The 19,158-nt window shown below is 42.0% G+C and overlaps 1 long non-coding RNA gene across 1 annotated transcript; it reads right to left on the bottom strand.

The window, feature by feature from the left end:
* Positions 1–9,418: 9,418 nt before the first annotated feature.
* LOC117680039 (uncharacterized) lies at positions 9,419–12,634 on the bottom strand. Its single transcript, XR_004595512.3, has 2 exons — positions 12,462–12,634; positions 9,419–9,633 (listed from the first exon to the last, which is right to left on the bottom strand). It is a non-coding gene; the product is annotated as an uncharacterized LOC117680039 (long non-coding RNA).
* Positions 12,635–19,158: the final 6,524 nt, after the last annotated feature.

Below are 19,158 nucleotides of genomic sequence, written 5' to 3'. Positions count from 1 at the left end.
AATGCTGTGAAATGTTTTCATTTGTTCTACAGTTTTGAGACAAAATTATATATATCACAGTTTTGAGGCTTTTTTGCACATCCATAGTCATGTAAACAGAATGAACAACATGTGCACTTGATAATTACTTAGCTTTTGCAAAATGTTTTCTAGCTGATGAAGTTACAAAAGTGGCTCAGAACTTCTTCATTACTTTTCGGGAAAGTTGGTCCAAGAAGGAGAAGAGTAACTTAACTAAGCCCAATGCAGATAATAGCCCTCATGGATAGCAATAGTCGATGATGTCACAACTATGAATAAGTTTGCATAAAAATTGGAATTACAATCTCCATAATCAATTCCAGTGAATGTCATATAGGTTAAATTGGTGTTGGACTAAATTTAAAAAAAGTTTTTGCTAAAGTCACCTAGAATAAGAAACCATCATTTGCAACAATTCCAATAGGAAGGATTCGAGAATGGTTAGTTCAGGTTCATAGAATAATTTTTCTTTCCTGAGGCCAAGAGGAATTACATGCTCTGTTAGAAAAGCATTTTTTGGTGAGCAAAGGACAGTGAACGTGTAAGTATCTAAACTTGTCCACTGTCTCCAATTATACAAACTGAAAACTCTGGTGGGACTATAAATGATTTTAATAAGTTTTCGGGAAATACACCACCCTTTGCTTTCCTATAGAAGATCTTTTTATTATCCAGAACAGCTCTAATGGTTGGTTTTGTGCAGCTCTTATTGTAGTGCTAAAGCAAAGGTTATGTCTGCGACCAACATAGAGTAAGCACAAAGATGATTTCTCACCTGCATATAGTCATATTTACAGCATTAATTATTAGGATTCATATAGTCCCCTTGTTGAATACTTGAAATTATTTCACAGGGGTTTTTTTAATTAAAAGCTCTACATAGTTAATTAGTGATACTTTAATCATGTCAAAATATTTTTAAAACATTGGAAATAAGCCAGTTGACTAAATCTTAGTCCATTTGCAATAAGCTGAAATGTTGTTAATTGGTGGCTAGTTGCTAGACTTTTGAGAGCTGACTGCAAGTTGAAATGCTGCTCAGACATGTATTTCGCAGGTGAGTGGGCTGTGTGAATGACCTTGTGAGTCTCACTAATAATGATCTAATCTTAGAGGTTTCATGACAGTTGCTGAGATAGAGAACTGGTCTCTTGTGCTAAGCCCTATATATTTAATGGTGAATATTCAAGATTTCACACATGCCCTAAGACTATTCACTCAATGAATAAGAGTTGGATACCCACCATAATGTAGGTCATTGAATAATACTATACATCGTATTTCTCAGGAGATTAGAACTAAACTGAATGTAGATGCAGAAATATCCTATTTTCCACACGTATGTTGAAAGTGTGTTGCTTATTGTTAGGTTTCCTTGTGATGGCTTTTGCAATAAGGGAAAAACAAATCTTGTATAAAACACAAGTTTGATGGATCTTCAAAGCATGTTGCTTTCCAATTGCTCAAGTGAAGCATTTTTCCTGGTCCTAGTTCTTCAGTTGTCTTTGGTAATAATTCAGATAAATCACACAGGAGTTTGAAATTCCTTGCGCACAAACCATTTTCTGCTGATCTACATTGTAGCACAAATCTGAATTAATAAAATCTGGACACTTACCCGTCCAGCAAGGAAAGATGCATATTTACATTAAACATGTTTTGTAATTTATAAACGTGAATTAAAATAATTACTTAAAATTTAAACTAGCCTTCCTCGACCAGGTTTCTTCTAGCTTTAAAGATTAGGATGCAAAAAGCTAGTTTATAGTTGATCATAGTGAAAAAGACTATTAACATTACACTGAATTTGGACAAGACAATCCTTTAACTAGAAGGAATGCCTTCAAATAGAGAGTTAAACTGAGTAATTGTTATGTGTTTCCCTTGTTCAGGGAGCATTGAGGCAGCAAGAAAGAAGAAGAAACAGAGTAAGCCTGGGGCAGAAATAGAATGCAGACTCTCTCAAGACTAGCTTACATGAAGAGGATGGCGGAAATGAATCAGTCCAGAGACCCAGTTAGAAGGAGGTACTGATGGGGAGAGCAGCTCCAATGTATTGACACAAGGCTTATTCGTAGAAATTGAGAGAGAAAAAGAGAGAGGTTGCCACTCAAGATTAAACCTCCACTCTTAACCTGGATCCTTGGAGGTCCTGTGATGGGGCAACCCAACATTTGCAGCCTGCAAGGTGTTTCGAGATGCTTGTTTGAGCAAAACTAATGCGGCGTCCTGCTCATTCTAAGCCTTCATCTTTGCTATCTTGTTGGGTTCTTGGCCCAACATGGAACCAAGAAGAGTTGTCTCTGCACCTTCCGGAACAGGGGTCTCCAACCTTGGCAACATTAAGACTTGTGGACTTCAGCTCCCAGAATTCCTCAGCCAGCAAAGCTGGCTGAGGAATATGGGAGCTGAAGTCCACAAGTCTTAAAGTTGCCAAGGTTGGAGACCCCTGTTCTGGAAGGCAGAAGTAAAAATAGAAAGAAAGAGGTTTCTTCCATGGGAATGGAAGAAAATATCTCTTTCTAACCAAAAATAATGTGAAGTTAATCCCTTTCCTCTCACTCTACCTTCTGTGATTGAGAAGGGCCAAAGTTTGTTTTTTTTAAACAAGGAGTTTGAATATTTCCCCAAATTTAGTGGCAGGCTCGTGTGAGGCCTATTTGAATAATCTCCAATGTTTCCTGATTGCTGCTGTTATTAAATGGGTGGCTGCTTTCAGCAGCAACTGCAGGGGAGCCCGTCAAAACAAGCAACATGGCAGTCAAAAGTTTTATCCTTTTTCTATGTGGCCCAGCATTATATTTGCATATAAAGGAGCAGAATCTCAACTGTGATGCAGCAATTCCCATATTTCCTGTTTCGCTTCCTCTGCAGACGACACTGGCTAGATGTGTTCTCTGTTCAATTTAAAATTGAATAAGACATTTTACATTTTAATTGGAAATCCATGTTCCCCAGAAGAAAAAAGAAAGCGCCAAACCCCAGCTGAAACGAAAGAAAGCTTTTCAAAACTAAAAACATTGGCAGCACTTGGTATGAAAAGACTTTGAAAAGGCTCCTTTCCAAATAAACACGGGTGAAACAAAATACTTAGGATTTATAGCACTTTGATATTCCTCGGATATTGTAAGTAGGTCATAATTTGCCCCTGGTTAAGTGAAATCGCATAGCAAACACTGAGGAAGCCCTGGAGATTTTCTCTATGAAAGTAGCATGCAAATAAATTCCCTGATTAAAGGTGGCCCTCGACTTAACACCACAATTGGGATCAAAATGTCTGTTGCTGAGTAGGGTGGTAGTTAATTGCCCAGTTTTGTGACCCTTTTTTGGCCCTGCTTGTTAAGCAAATCATCTGCAGTTGTTAAGCGAGCCACTTTAAGTGAAATTATTGAGGAAGTCCAGCTGATCCAATTCACTTTGCTTCTTGGAAACTCGCCGAAAAGGTTGGAAATGGCGATCACATAACCCGCCAGGATGCTGCCATAAATACACGCCAAGTGCCAAGTGCCCCACTTTTGATCATGTGAGCCTGGAGAAGCTGCGACATAAGTGTGATGACCTGCCTAAGTCATTTTTTTACAGTGCTGTTGTAACTTCAAGGATCTATAAACAAATGATTGTAGTCAAGGACTACCTGAATCATCAATCTTATCATCTTCCTGAACTGTAAAATAGATGAAAAAAAAATGTAGTTGGAGTTTTGGATGCTTCATCTTCCAGCCTCTTATTGAATGGATAATTTTTAACACTGGAGGCAAAGCTACTTTTCTGGGCTGTTTCTCCACTGAAACTCCAGAATTCCAAGACAGTACACACCCAGAGAAACATTTGATTTAATTCCAGCAAAAAGAAAAAAAAATCTGTTTGTTTCATGGTTCAGTAATTTGGATCCTTAAGAAGTTTCTCCAAACGTGTTATGCTTGGTTCCAGTTCTTGGGCCACTAAGAAACGTATCCTGTTTTAATTATCTGGGTAAGAGCCCTTCAGCTAGTTTAAGATTATTATTATGATCTCCTTTTATCTTCCAGATGGAACACATCCAGCTCTTTCCAGTGTTCGTTACGTAATTTAGATTTATGCCTCCATCCCATACACTATTCTGGCCACTTCTTGTAATGAAAGTCCTGCTTTTAGCCATCTTTAACATTTAGAACCAACAACTGTACATCCATCAGCCTCAGCCTGTCAACAGGAGGCTACAATGAAATTTTAGATTCTCTAGTTTTTTTTTGACACAATGCTTCTGCTAATATAGTTAAGAACGTCTTTGTCTTTTAGAAGCTGTATTCTACATCTGACTCATGTTCAGCTTGGGTTCAGTTATCAACGTTCCTTTTGGACATAGAGTGCTGGGTTAGCCTGCCTCATCCTTCATCTCAGCATACAATCTAAATGGAATTGATGCAGTTATTATTTAAAGCTTGAGTGTTTGTAAGGATTGGTCATGTCTTATTCCCTTCTGGCTAGCTAGTCTGATCAGCAAGAGAAGCCTTCTTCTAAATTCCATCCTACCCTGTTTCCCTGAAAATAAGACCTAACCAGAAAATAAGGTATAATGCATCTTTTGGAGCAAAAAATAATCTAAGACCAGTCTTATTTTGGGGAAACATGGTATTTAGAAGCCTAGAAGAAGCACAACCTTTTCAGTTGTGACCCTACTTCTGAGAAAGACCTTCCTGTGGCAGATTAGAATAGCCCCATCCTTATTGTCTTTTCAAAGGGGCTCCAAACTCCAGAAAGTGTCCCCTATAATGAAGCCAGCAGTGACGGTTGCATGTATGAGTGTATTGAAACAAATGTTTGTTCCATTTGTTTCAATATTTTCGAGCAGGCTGGCTTTAAGCTTTTGAAGCAGTCGTTTTTAGAATTAGGTGCATGGTTGTGGCAGTGTAATTGAAAAGAATCTTTTGCACAAAATGTTAAATTCTGCAGCACAAAATGTATGATGCCCAGTGGTGGAATTCAGGTGGTTCGGGCAAACCAGTAGTTAAATTTCTGACTGGCCCCGCCTCTTCCTGTCCTGCCCCTTCCAGAAGTCCCCACACACCCCATTTTGACTCACAGGAGGCTTCAGGGAGGCCTCCTAGGCCCAAAATGGGGCGCAGGGGCGGCATGTTCCCCCCCTGCAGCCCGTTTTTGCTCTCAGCAGGAGGCTGACTGCTGCCTGCCACACACCTTGGCCACGCCCACAGAACCGGTAGTAAAAAAATTTGAATCCCACCACTGATTTATGCCTATTTTGCAGACTTTATGTCTTGATGTGATTTAGCCTATTGCCCTAAGATAGATCTTGCTTATTACTCTTAACCCAGATATCAAAATTAGAGCTGGATGTTAATCAGAAGAGTGTCTCTTAGGAATTATACATCTGCCCTCACCTTGTTAATTACAATTTAAAGGTGGTTCAAAATGGCGACTCCTATAATTAGCAGTTCAGCAACTATTGTTACCGAGCTTTGTACTTGAAGAAAGACTTTTATTCTTTTCTCAGATCTTTTAAAATTGTTGCAATACACTGTATTACCTCATCTAAACAGTTCTGGTTCCTTGCAAAAATACTTGGATTAGCTGATACTTGCACAAAGGGAGGATTGTTCACAAAGAAGGAGTTTGATAAAAAAAAATCTACCTGGAGGACACAAAAAGGTGTTCGGCTAATGAAGAATGATAAAGATGATACAAATAGAAGCTGATTGATTTTAATGCAGTGTGACATCAGGTTTGCCAACAGGAATTTATTTTTATTCGGGTGTAATGGAATTTTGTACAGGCTGTCTTCATCCTGTAATGCAAGGGTGTCAAACTCGATTTCATTGAGGGCTGCATCAGGGTTGTGTTTGATCTCGGGGGCTGGGGTGGGTGTGGTCAGGGTGAGTGTGGCCAGCTTGACATCACTCGTGTTGGGGGTGTCTGGTGGCCTGAGTTCTCTGCCAGTGAAAACGGGCTCCCGAGCTCTGTTTTCAGCCATGACGGCCTCCTGCCACCCCCTGCCAGCAAAAATGGCGTGGGGGGGGGGCATGAAGAACCTGTGAGGGTCATGGGTGGCCCTCCTGAGCTCCATTTTCACTGGCAGAGGCACCGCGGGGCAGTCCTTTGCTGTTTTTAGAGCGGCCCCCGAGACAGATCTAACTACCCCGTGGGCTGCATCTGGCTCCCAGGCCTTGAGTTTGATACCCCTGCTGTAATGGGATAGGCACCAAAATCTTAACAGCTTTTATTGGGAATAGAGAAATTTAGGATTTAAAAGTAGGTGATAGTTTATATGAGCCATGATGGCGCAGTGCCCTACTGCAGGCTACTTCTGCTGACTGCCAATTGCCAGCAGTTCAGCAGTTTGAATTTCACCAGGCTCAAAGTTGACTCAGCCTTCCATCCTTCCGAGGTTGGTAAAATGAGGATCCAGATTGTTGGGGACAATATGAAGCGGTATATAAGTCTAAGTGCTATTGCTCTATTTTTGGGGGGTCAAATGTGCTTTTTTTTTTTTTGCATCCACAAGACTTCATTGATTGATGTGATTTGTCAGCCCTTTGAATTTTTAATGTTTTTTATACTAGACTTTGCCTTCCCTCAAGTAGAAGTAACAGCTTTCCTTTTTTTTTTAATCTTCACATTTTCAAACCACAACTCCACTCCACACCAAGAATTATTGGCCAGTATGTATTTACACTTCATGCTTGTATTTTAAAAGATGGGCAGAGGTTTTTTTTTTTTTTTTTGCTTTAATTTATATGCCGCCCTTCTCCGGAGACTCAGGGCGGCTTACAATGCGTTAAGCAATAGCCTTCATACTTTTGTATATTTATACAAAGTCAGCTTATCGCCCTGGGTCCTCATTTTACCTACCTTTGAAAGGATGGAAGGCTGGGTCAACCTTGAGCCTGGTGAGATTTGAACTTGCAGTAATTGCAAGCAGCAGATGTTAATAACAGTGTGCTTTAGTCCACTGTACTACCAAGGCTCCCACTAATGAGTTCTGCATTCATACAGATTTCTTAGGAAGGGCAAAGCAGTCTTCTGTAATTTTGGGGTTGAAGTGTTGGGATTGGTTAATAATATATTATCAAAAAGTTTGGGGGACTGCGACCCAACAAATTTGAATGGTGTTGGATGATTAGAGGAGATGGATGGATGACGACGTCTATGAAACCAAGAGAAAAAGAAGCCCTGTATTAGAAGACACACCATCCGAAAGGTATAACCAATTGTAATATTCAATGCCTTTGATTAATACTTCAATGCCTTTGATTAATACATCACTCCAGAGTGTTTAATAAAACATAATAGAATTCACACATCCCGCTAAATCAAAACCAAACCATATCATGACTTAATGCTCAACCCCTCCAAGACTGAGTGACTGTGGCTGCCGGCGTCCCGATATAGTCAGCTGGTGCCATCGCTGATTATTGGGGGTGAGACATTGGCCCCCATGGAGAGGGCGCGTAACTTGGGTGTCCTCCTGGATGCACAGCTGTCTTAAGAAGAGCATATGACGGCCGTGGCCAGGGGGGCTTTCTATCAGGTTCGCCTGATACGCCAGTTGCGCCCCTTTCTGGATCGGGACTCCTTATGCACGGTCACTCATGCCCTCGTTACTTCCCGCCTGGACTACTGCAACGCTCTCTACATGGGGCTCCCCTTGAGGAGCACTCGGAGGCTCCAACTGGTGCAGAATGCGGCTGCGCGGGTACTTATGGGGGCGACATGGCGCTCCCATGTGACACCTCTACTGCGCGAGCTGCATTGGCTTCCAGTGGTCTTCCGAGTGCGCTTCAAGGTGTTGGTTCTCATCTTCAAAGCGCTCCATGGCTTAGGACCCAGTTACTTACGAGACCACCTTCTGCCTCCGATAACCTCCCACCGGCCAACACGCTCCCACAGAGAGGGCCTCCTCAGGGTGCCGTCTGTCAGGCAATGTCGGCTGGCGACCCCCCGGGGAAGAGCCTTCTCTGTGGGGGCACCCACTCCGGACCTTCCGCCGGGCCCTGAAGACTTTTTTATTTCAGCAAGCCGGGCTGGGTTAAAAATCTTTTAATTGGGGAATTTTATGGGTAAGGGGTTTTAAATTGGAGAAGCCAAAGGTAATTTAATTTCGTTTTAATGTATTTTAATATTTGTATTGTATGTTTTTAATTTTGGCTGTTCACCGCCCCGAGTCCTTCGGGAGAGGGGGGGCGGTATAAAAATTTAATAAATAAATAAATAAATAATGCAATATGTGAGCCTAATAATTTGATTAAAGTGGGATGGGTGAACGCGTGGGGTCCTTGAAGTCCCCCATTTTCATGACTCATAAAGCTGCTATTCTATCTTACAATTGGTCAAAATCAACATAAATCATTTATGGTACTTTCTGGTGTTCTATTCTGAAATGGGAAACCCCAAAATAAACGTAATACACTTTGAAGTAATATCATCCTCATCCTCCTCTTTTAATTCCTCATAATCCCTTGTGGGGTGGAGTCTGGGCAACTGAATGGGGCTGAGTGTTTACTGACCGGATGCCCTTCCTGTCGCCAATGCAGAGCTTTATTCAACAGATATATTCACAGTGTGCCCAGAGAGAGAAATATCTGCCTCTACCTAGGATCAAACTCACAGCCTCCTGATTGTGAGGCGAGAGCTCCACCTCTAGGCCACCACACCACCCATACTTCGAAGTAATATGTCTCCTACAAAAGAGAAAACCCCCCCACAATACTGACTCCTACCCCTGCCCTATCCTGTCCCCCAATATTAAATACAAAAACATGGCTGCTTCTTATTTTATGGCCTCATGGGGTGCAAGAACTCAGCCAATTATTCAACCAAGAATGGGGTGTAGTGTAGCTGAACGAGCATAACGTCATGGCTGACACAGTGATGGAATTCAATTTTTTTTACTACCGGTTCTGTGGGCGTGGCTTGATGGGTGTAGTGTAGCTTGGTGGGCGTGGCAGCGGGATACTGCAAAATCTCCATTCCCACCCCACTCCTGGGGGAAAGATACTGCAAAATCTCCATTCCCATCCCACTCTGGGGCCAGCCAGAGGTGGCATTTGCAGGCTCTCCGAACTGCTCAAAATTTCCGCTACCAGTTCTCCAGAATCTGTCAGAACCTGCTGAATAGCACCCCTGGGCTGACATTAGTCGATTGTGCTAATGCTCTTCGGTCCTTCTGTGACTCTAATCATAGCATGGGGATGGCATTGTTTATTGATTGCAAACAGCTAAGAATGTTGACTTCTCAAAAACTTTGATATCTGTGCATAAGCACCTGTATGCTTACTGAAGTCCCCGGTCGGAGCCCATAAACTGAATGCATTATTCATGCAATGTGCTGACGATCTCTGCCACCTATATATTAGAGATCTTGTCCATTAACTGGAGAAGGAATAGGCTTAAAAGCTCAATATGTGCTTTGCATGGTATTTCTTATAAAGAATGCGTGCAGTCTTGAATGTGGTTGCAGCAGCGGGACACTGTCCATATTGAACTAAATTAAACTGGTATCAAACAACATGCGACACCTTCATTTCCATATGTCCCTGTTGCTTTGAATGCCAGATAGAGTTCTCCTGGTAGAGGGTTCTCCATGCTGGCCGTTATCAAAATCCGTTTCCTCATGTCCTGGAGAAGGAATTTAGATTGGTTACATTTATGACAATGATCATTTTTTAAAATATATTTAACAAGTGAAAACGATAACGTATCTGAGAATATTGGAACTTCTTTTTTTGGGCAGTTGATTCAATAACCACAGACCTATAATTTGGGAATCTGTGATTGAGATATATGACACTTAGCCCCCAAATTTGATGAGCATAATCTTTTACGTTATGCCTTCGGTTAAGGGATTTTATTTAGAAGCGTGTACTATTGATTTCTATGGATTGGATCAGTGTGCTTTAGTGCCTCTTTCTTAATAAAAACCAATGGAGTGATTCTCCTTTTCCCAATGGAGGAATAATTAAAATAGATTTTAATGCTATCTGCAGATCAATGAGGGGCTTTCTACTTTTAAGGATTATGTAAAACAGACCATTATTCCCTTTGGAGTCCTTGGTGCTCTCTGAGCTTAGTTGTTTGCTTGCTAAGATGGGTAATGAAATGTCCACAAGCAAACAAACCCACTCAGAGAGCACCAAGGACTCCATAGTTCAATCTGAACTACAGATATTCTCTTTTATTAGGTAAAGATTCCCCTCACACATATGTGCTAGTCATTCCCGACTCTAGGGGGCAGTGCTCATCTCCATTACAAAGCCAAAGAGCCAGTGCTGTCCAAAGATATCTCCATGGTCATATGGCCGGCATGACTAAATGCCAAAGGCGCACGGAACGCTGTTACCTTCCCACCAAAGATGGTCCCTATTTTTCTACTTGCATTTTTTACATGCTTTCGAACTGCTAGGTTGGCAGAAGTGGGGACAAGTAATGGGAGCTCACCCCGTTACACGGCACTAGAGATTCGAACCGCTGAACTGCCGACCTTTCGATCGACAAGCTCAGCGTCTTAGCCACTGAGCCACCGTATCTCTTATATACACAAAATATAAAGAGATGCAAATAAAAGTAGAAAGGCTGTGGCAAAAGAAAGCAAAGATACTACCAATAGCAATAGGAGCCCTAGATGAAATTCCTTTCGATAGACAAGCTCAGCTTCTTAGCCACTGAGCCACCGTGTGAACTACAGTATTCCCTTTGCCTGATTCCCATAGGCTAACCTTGGGAAAGGAAGCACATTTTAACAGAGAGCTGGTGGGTTTAGCCATATGTCAAAACCTGGTGCCAAGGCAGTTGATGAATGGAGTAGCAGAGGCTGTTTGGTGAAACAAAAGGGATTTTGTAGTGGTCAGTTCTCCAGCTGATGATGGATACAGGGATGGTTTTTTAATGACTGCTGGTTTATAGAGAGACATTAAACTGGAACTGAACACATTCAAAACTGTAGAAATGGTGGCAGACTTTAGGAGAAACCCTTCCATACTTCCACCTCTTATAATACTAGACAACACAGTATCAACAGTAGAGACCTTCAAATTTCTAGGTTCTACCATATCTCAAGATCTAAAATGGACACCTAACATCAAAAATGTCATCAAAAAAGCACAACACAGAATGTTCTTTACGCACCAACTCAGAAAGCTCAAACTGCCCAAGGAGCTGCTGATCCAGTTCTACAGAGGAATTATTGAGTCTGTCATCTGCACCTCTATAACTGTCTGGTTTGGCTCTGCAACCCAACAAGACAGACACAGACTTCAGAGGATAATTAGAACTGCAGAAAAAACAATTACTACCAACTTGCCTTCCATTGAGAACCCGTATACTGCGCGAGTCAAAAAGAGAGCTGTGAAAATATTTACAGACTCCTTGCATCCTGGACATAAATTGTTTCAACTCCTACCCTCAAAATGATGCTATAGAGCACTGCACACCAGAACAACTAGACACAAGAACAGTTTTTTCCTGAACGCCATCACTCTGCTAAACAAATAATTCCCTCAACACTGTCAAACTATTCACTAAATCTGCATTACTATTAATCTTCTCATCATTCCTATCACCCATCTCCTCCCACTTATGACTGTATGACTGTAATTTATTGCTGTATCCTTACAATTTATATTAATTGTTTCCTAGTATGATTTGATTGTTTATTTGTACCCTATGACTATCATTAAGTGCTGTGCCTTATGATTCTTGACGAATGTATCTTCTTTTTATGTACACTGAGAGCGTATGAACCAAAGACAAATTCCTTGGGTGTCCAATCACACTTGGCCAATAAAGAATTCTACTCTACTCTACTCTACTCTACTCTTCTCTACTCTACTCTAGTCTAGTCTAGTCTAGTCTAGTCTAGTCTAGTCTAGTCTAGTCTATTCTATTGAAACAAAACAAGAAAGATTTTGCCATACAGGTAGTCATTGACTGACAACCGCAATTAAGGCCAGACTTTACTAAGCAAGACAGTTGTCAAGTGACTTGCATCAAATTTTACAATTTTTTTTGCCATGGTGGTTAAGCAAATCACTGCAGTTGCTAAGTGAATCACACTGTCATTAAGTGAATCCAGCTTTCCCTATTGACTGCTTGGTGGAGGCCAGCTGGGAACGTCACAAATGGCAATCACATGACTCCAGGATCCTGTAGCTATCATATATATCTGCATGTTTCCGAGTCCCCAAAATTTTGATTGTGTGACTGTGGGGATGTGATGTCAGTTTTAAGTGTGAAGACCAGTCATAAGTCATTTCCCCCCCATTGCTGTTGTTACTTCGAACAGTTGCTACATGAATGGTTTTAAGTTGAGAACAACCTGTAATCAGTGGTGGGTTCGGCCCGGTTCAGCCCGGTTCGGACAAGCTGGTAGCGGTGACGATATGACGTCACCAAACCGGTTCTCTTTGTTCGGGAGCTGGGCCCTCCCGCCCCACCCGCGTTATTCTTACCTTTTATTTGGCCCCGCCCCCAATCTATTCACTGCCTCCCGAGTCCCAGCTGATGTCTAGAAAGAAAAAAAACTGTTTAAACTCTTGCCGCAGGGCTTCAAAGGGCCGCCAAATGGGTAGACCGGTACAGCTCTGCAAGCAGTTAAAAGCCTGGTAGACCAGTACGTCTGCTAAATTCTAAAGAATTGTCACATGACCATCAAGCCACACCCACAAAATAAGCCACACCCACAGAACCGGTAGTAAAAAAATTTAGAACCCACTCCTGCCTGTAATGTATGTTGGGTAAATGTTGATGCAGATAGGAAATTCAGTTTAGTTGCTGGAATTCCTATACCTGCACCATTCTTAAAAATCTTGCCAAAGAGGGATATGTAAGGGTTATCTTGGAAAAGGAATTGTTTTTGGTTTTAGGTAGGTACCAAAAGCCCAACAATTCTCCTGCCTGACTATGCAGTCCCATCGCTAGGGGGTGGTAGAAATTGCTCCACTTCTTACCTAGGTATGGCAATAACTTTTGACACCCCAAATACTGAACTCCATAATTAGAAACTTGCCTACAGCAGAAGTTTCAAGGATGTGGCAAAGCCAGATAAGTTGCTTTATTGCAGAAAAAGAAGTCAGAGGCATGAAAGCCAGCTGGGTGATTTTGGGCTAGTCATTCTCTTTTGGCCCAACAGGGTTGTTGTGGGGAAAATACCCTGTTTTCCACAAAATAAGACATTTCCTGATAATAACCCCAATTGGGCTTTTGAGCACATGGCAATAAGACCAAGCGCTTATTTCAAGGTTCAAAAAAATATAAGACAGGGTCTTATTTTTGAGGAAACACGGTAGGATGAAGAAGGAGGAAGAGGAAGAGGAGGAGGAAGAAGAAGAAGAGGAGGAGGAGGAAGAGGAGGAGGGGGAGAAGAAGAAGAAGAAGAAGAAGAAGAAGAAGAAGAAGAAGAAGAAGAAGAAGAAGAAGAAGAAGAAGAGGAGGAGGAGGAGGAGGAGGAGGAGGAGGAGGAGGAGGAGGAGGAGGAGGAGGAGGAGGAGGAGGAGGAGGAGGAAGAAGAAGAAAAGGAGGAGAAGGAGACCAGCTAAAGAACTGGTAGCTATTAACTCACATTGTTGTGAACAGAAAATAATAATACCCAGGAGATCCTATTAAAGAAAAAATAATCAAGCCACATATTCCCATCTCTACCTATCTATTTTAGAGTTTAAATTCTTTGGAATTTAAGCTTTGGAATTAATTTTTTTCCTTCATTTTAGACCTTGGATCATTCTTTTTCTCCACTTGAGAATTGGAGATCTTGGCTGAATCTTTACATCAAAGTCATAGGACTAGGCTCCTGGCAGGTAGATATCCATCTCTCCTGACTTCTGCTGCCCCTCCCAGCCCTGGCAACTTATTGCACTGCTAGGAGCGATAGTAAGCATGAAACTGAGCTACCAGCACCTGTTGGCCATCCCCGAAAACAGCTGACAGGTGTGAGGAGGCTTATATGTTGAAACAGGAGAAATCTTATTTCACATGGTCTCCCAGCTCCTGTCTTGGACTTTTATGGGCTACGTGGGAGATGGGTTTATGGTTCTTCTGAAAGACCACTAAGTTTGCATTCAGCCTGCTTCAGAACAAGGATCTATTGCACTTTTAGACAAGGGTTGAGCGTATGCTGAAGAATGTCCTAACACCTGTCAAGGGTGACATGGTTGCTTGACGCAACGGAACAGCCAACTTCTAATTCACCTTGCAACTGCTGACTCATGTTTCTCAATTGTTTTTTACGTTATTTTAAAGAAGGGGTTTAAGACTTTTCTGAAAGTGCACTAAAACCTAGGTCAAAAGCAGATCAAACAAAGGCTGACGGGGTCAGGAAGTGCTGTGCCATAAAGAGGCAACAAGAAAACCAACTTATTCTCTGTGCAGTTCCTTGACTCCAGGGGTTAGCTGTCGTTCATGTTGATCCAGACTCTGAACCTGGGATCAGCCTGGAGACTTGCCAGATGGATGAGAAAGGCTGCTTTTAAGGAACCAGACCCTCCTGCTGCACAGGTGCCCAGGGCCAGAAGGCAAAGGGCACGCTCATGCCAGCTAAAACAGAAAAATTGCTGGGCTGCAATGGTATGTGGGAAAGACCTTGGGAGATGGGACAAAGAGATGCTGCCTAGGGAATGGGTAGATAAGAAACAGCATATTCCCCAGCTTTATAACGGGTAGGGCAAGACAAGAGGCTCAGTAGAGAGACTCCCTTAATTTATTAGCAGTCAAGGAGAGGCAGGAGACCCACAAAGGTGCTTTTTCAAAAGGCAACTGGACTTTGTTTTTCCTTAAAGATTGTTGGAAGGAATGTCCATCTGGGTTCAGTTCCAAGTGGGGAAAAAGACACTGGAAACATGGAGGCTGCTTGGAAAGATGGTTTTTTTAATGGTGGACAGGATCACATGCCTTGATGATGTTGGGTGAAGAAGAAAAAGGGGCAGAGATGCTGACAGTGCCTGAGTTTTATACCCTCTCTGGGCTTTTGAATTTGATCTTATATTCCGATTGGTTCTCCCATGGGGCCATGTAGGGGTAACTTTGTAGGTTGTCTTTTTGACTCCCAGGCTTCGTTGAGCCTTGCTGGGTGATGCAATCTCCCCAGGTGCCATTTGGTGAGTTCTGTTGCTAGATGGGTAGTGGGCAGGGGTGAAATCCAGCAGGTTCAAACAGGTTCTGGAGAACCGGTAGAGGAAATTTTGAGTAGTTCGGAGAACCGGCAAATACCACCTCTGGCTGGCCCCAGAGTGGGGTAGGAATGGAGATTTTGCAATATCCTTCCCCCAAGAGTGGGGAGGGAATGGGGATTTTGCGGTATCCTTCCCCTGCCACGCCCACCAAGCCATGCCCACAGAACCGGTTGGGGAAAATTTTGAATTTCACCCTTGGTAGAGGGCTAATCCTACCTTTGTTGGATCTTGGGTGAGGTCATTTGCTTATGAATAGACCTAGCTATCTCTTTATCTCTTAAGTGCTGACATCTGTTGTGGGCTATTGAGGAGGGTGAGGGCTATTAAGAGTGAGTCTGCTTCCTGCCTAAAAAACATGTTTCTCCATTTCTCATCCAGGGAAATATAATATTCTGCCTTTTTAATATTTCCTAGAATATTACATTTTTCTAAGAGAGGGGTGGGTGCTAATGTCCTACATAGCCTTACAATAAGTCGGGTTAGTTTATCTGCTCATGTTTCCTGTCCGATCCACCTGGCAAGGCTGACATGGGCTGAGCCCTCTTGGGCCACCTGACTCTGCCAACAACAGAACGGTTTGTCAACGAAGCATGTCACATTGTATCCCCAAATACAATTGTTTTGGAATAAAAGAGTAGATAGATCAAAATATTAAATAAGGACAATGTTAAGCTGATTCAGGGTTGGGAATGAGATGTCTGAAGAATGACGAAAGAGAAGTTCCCAGATACATTTGTGCCATGGTTAGGTCAAAGGAAAGGCCTAGACAGGAATGTGGAAGTAGTGGCCTCCATTCAGTTACTAGTAGTCAGTAATATTATTTACTATTCCTAGTATTCCTTGGTATTGACTGAATTGGGAACTGCCATTCAGCAATTAATCCGGGGACCAAAAGTTCTTGTGCACCTAAGAAATGAAAATCAATCGTACCTGCTGGATGAAGGAATTCCTAATTTCCTACATTTTTGTTTCATAGCATAGAACTCAGTTATGCTGTTATTTTTCATTCCAGAAAGTTAAGTATAAATTAATCCAAAGTTTACTGCCTGGAATGAAGCCATGGGGGATAAATTTAGTATGCAATTCTGAATTGGAAGCAAATTAATAATTGATCAGCTGTTTTGAAGCCAATGAAGAACCATATATCTTTTCAGTCAAAGCCTTTCAGATCTTGAATGTAGCAGCATCGGAGAGTTGACTGTATTTCCACCAGATAATAAACCAGTCTTCCGTAATTCATGTTTATTTAGACTAAGTGAATCCTAATGGTGATCCAGCTTATATCTTCTGGTGTCAAGGGAATAGTAAATTTTACTAAGATCTGAAATATGTCTATTGTTAAATGCCATTTTTTAAAGAGATGGCTTCTCTGAAAGTTGCTGGACTATAGATTTCATCAGCCAAGGCCACATACTGGGACAAAGCTGAGAATCCAGAGTCCAAGAATTTCTCATTGCTGTGTTGAACAACGGTTTTAAAATTCTTGTCAGAAGCTCATCTGAGATTCTTCCATGAGATGAAGAATAGGTAAAGGTAAAGATTCCCGTTACACATATGTGCTAGTTGTTCCCGATTCTAGGGGGCGTTTCAAAGCCGAAGAGCCAGCACTGTCCAAAGACGTCTCCGTGGTCATTTGGCCGGCATGACTAAATGCCAAAGGTGCACGGAACGCAGTTACCTTCCCACCAAAGGTGGTCCCTATTTTTCTACTTGCATTTTTTACGTGCTTTCGAACTGCTTGGTTGGCAGAAGTGGGGACAATTAATGGGAGCTCACCCCGTTACACAGCACTAGGGATTCGAACTGCTGAACTGCTGACCTTTCTATCGACAAGCTCAGCGTCTTAGCCACTAAGCCACCGCGTCCCTTAAACATGGGTAAACATGGTAATAGATGGCAGAAACGTATAGAAAGCTTTATTTGATGCCAGCTAGTGGTCATCTGGATTTTTGCAGCGCCTGTCTGGTAGACCTGCCAATGTTTCACAAAAATTCCATACAGCAGAAGTATCATTCATGTATTTTGGTGGGTCACCATCTACTCCAAAAGTCCCAGCCAGCTGGCATTGTAAGTAAGAAAAACAAAATACCAGAAATACGACAAATTGTTTACCCAGGCTATAAGAGTCAGCAGATACTGTTCTATTTCACCATGGATCAGACAAAATGAAAGTATTCTTCAGAGATAAAAATCCTTTAAGCACTTGGTAGAATAGACATGAAGACTCTGAAAAAGATTGTCAAGATTGAATCGCTTTGCTTCTTTCAAACCTTATCACTATTCAACTTGCCAATGAACTGGCGGGAGGGAAGGGTAGAATGGAGTGCTGAGAACTTGTGCACGGAGCTTGAGAACCTGGAAATCATCAAGGTCATCACTGCAGGTGCTTGAGAAGGAGGTGGACTGTTCCCATAACAAAAGGACATAATTGGATAATGTGATCACCCAAGAGGGCGGGGAGAAAGGGAAGCTATTGTTTAACTAGGCAAGCATTTGTGCGGGAAAACAAAAGCTGCTTTTGATTCTTCAGTATCAAAATAGTATATCCAATAAAGTTTTACTTTTGGGAATTCAAAGATCCCGAGAGTGTTTGCTTGTTTTGGGTGCATTAGTCAGACAGTTAGCAAAGATATTCAAATGCCATAATCTGTGAATACCTATAAAAAGCAGAATCATACAAGCCATAGTATTCACTGTAACACTCCAGGGAAGTAAAAGTTGGACTCTTCAAGCGGGATAAGAAGAATACTCATGCTTTTGAACTTTGATGTTGGAGAAGACTCCTGAGAATACCGTGGACAGCCAAGAAAACCAACAAATGGGTCACTGAACAAATCAATCCAAAGTTCTCCTTCAAGCCACAAATAACCAGACTCAAATTATACTACTTCAGACATATTATGGGAAGATCCAGTTCTCCAGAGAACACTCTTAACTACCCATAGTTGCAGAAGTCAGTATTACATACATATACAAATTAACAGAGTTGGAAGGGACCTTGTAGGTCATCTAGTCCAACCCCCCACCCAAGCAGACCCTACACCATTTCTGACAGATGGCAGTCCAGTCTCCTCTTGAAAGCTTCCAGTGATGAAGCTCCCACAACTTCTGAAGGCAACTTCTGTTCCATTGGTTGATTGCTTGCACTGTCAGTCAGATGTTTAGACTGGATGTGGCATTTTGTGGACCTTTTAAATCCTTCCAAAGAACTCGGGATAGGCAGATGTTATATAATGTTAAAGATATCATCACAGGATGTAAACTAGTCCAAGTAAAGCTATTTTTTGCAATTGACTGATGGTATTTTGTCAATGCTGATGGCATTAAAGTGGAGCTCCAGATGTTTTGGAATTTCATCTAGGGCTCCTATTGCTATTGGTAGTATCTTTGCTTTCTTTTGCCACAGCCGTTCTACTTTTATTTGCATCTCTTTATAGTTTGTGTGTATAAGGGACATGGTGGCTCAGTGGCTAAGACACTGAGCTTGTCGATCAAAAGGTTGGCAGTTCAGCGGTTCGAATCCCTAGTGCCGCGTAATGGGATGAGCTCCCGTTACTTGTCCCAGCTTCTGCCATCTAAGCAGTTTGAAAGCATGTAAAAAAAATGCAAGTAGAAAAACAGGGACCACCTTTGGTGGGAAGGTAACAGCGTTCCGTGCACCTTTGGCGTTTAGTCATGCCGGCCACGTGACCACGGAGATGTCTTTGGACAGCGCTGGCTCTTTGGCTTGAAACGGAGATGAGCACTGCCCCCTAGAGTCAGGAACGACTAGCACATATGTGCGAGGGGAATCTTTACCTTATAATTTTGTTATTTTCTTCAGTTCTTTCTCTTCTGTTCTGCTGTTTCCCGGTATTGCAATGTCTATTTGCCATTTTTTTTTATCTTTCTTAACAACAATGTTTAAGTCTGATGTGCTGTGTGGCAGGTGCTTGTCTGTTTGAATTCTAAAGTCATGGAACAATTTAGCCTCTTCATTTTC

The sequence above is a fragment of the Pantherophis guttatus genome, chromosome 2 (genome assembly GCF_059756535.1).
Source record: "Pantherophis guttatus breed Tessera chromosome 2, ASM5975653v1, whole genome shotgun sequence".
NCBI lineage: Eukaryota > Metazoa > Chordata > Lepidosauria > Squamata > Colubridae > Pantherophis > Pantherophis guttatus.
Note: the sequence above shows the minus strand (reverse complement) of the source record. Positions and strands in the feature narration are given on the sequence as shown.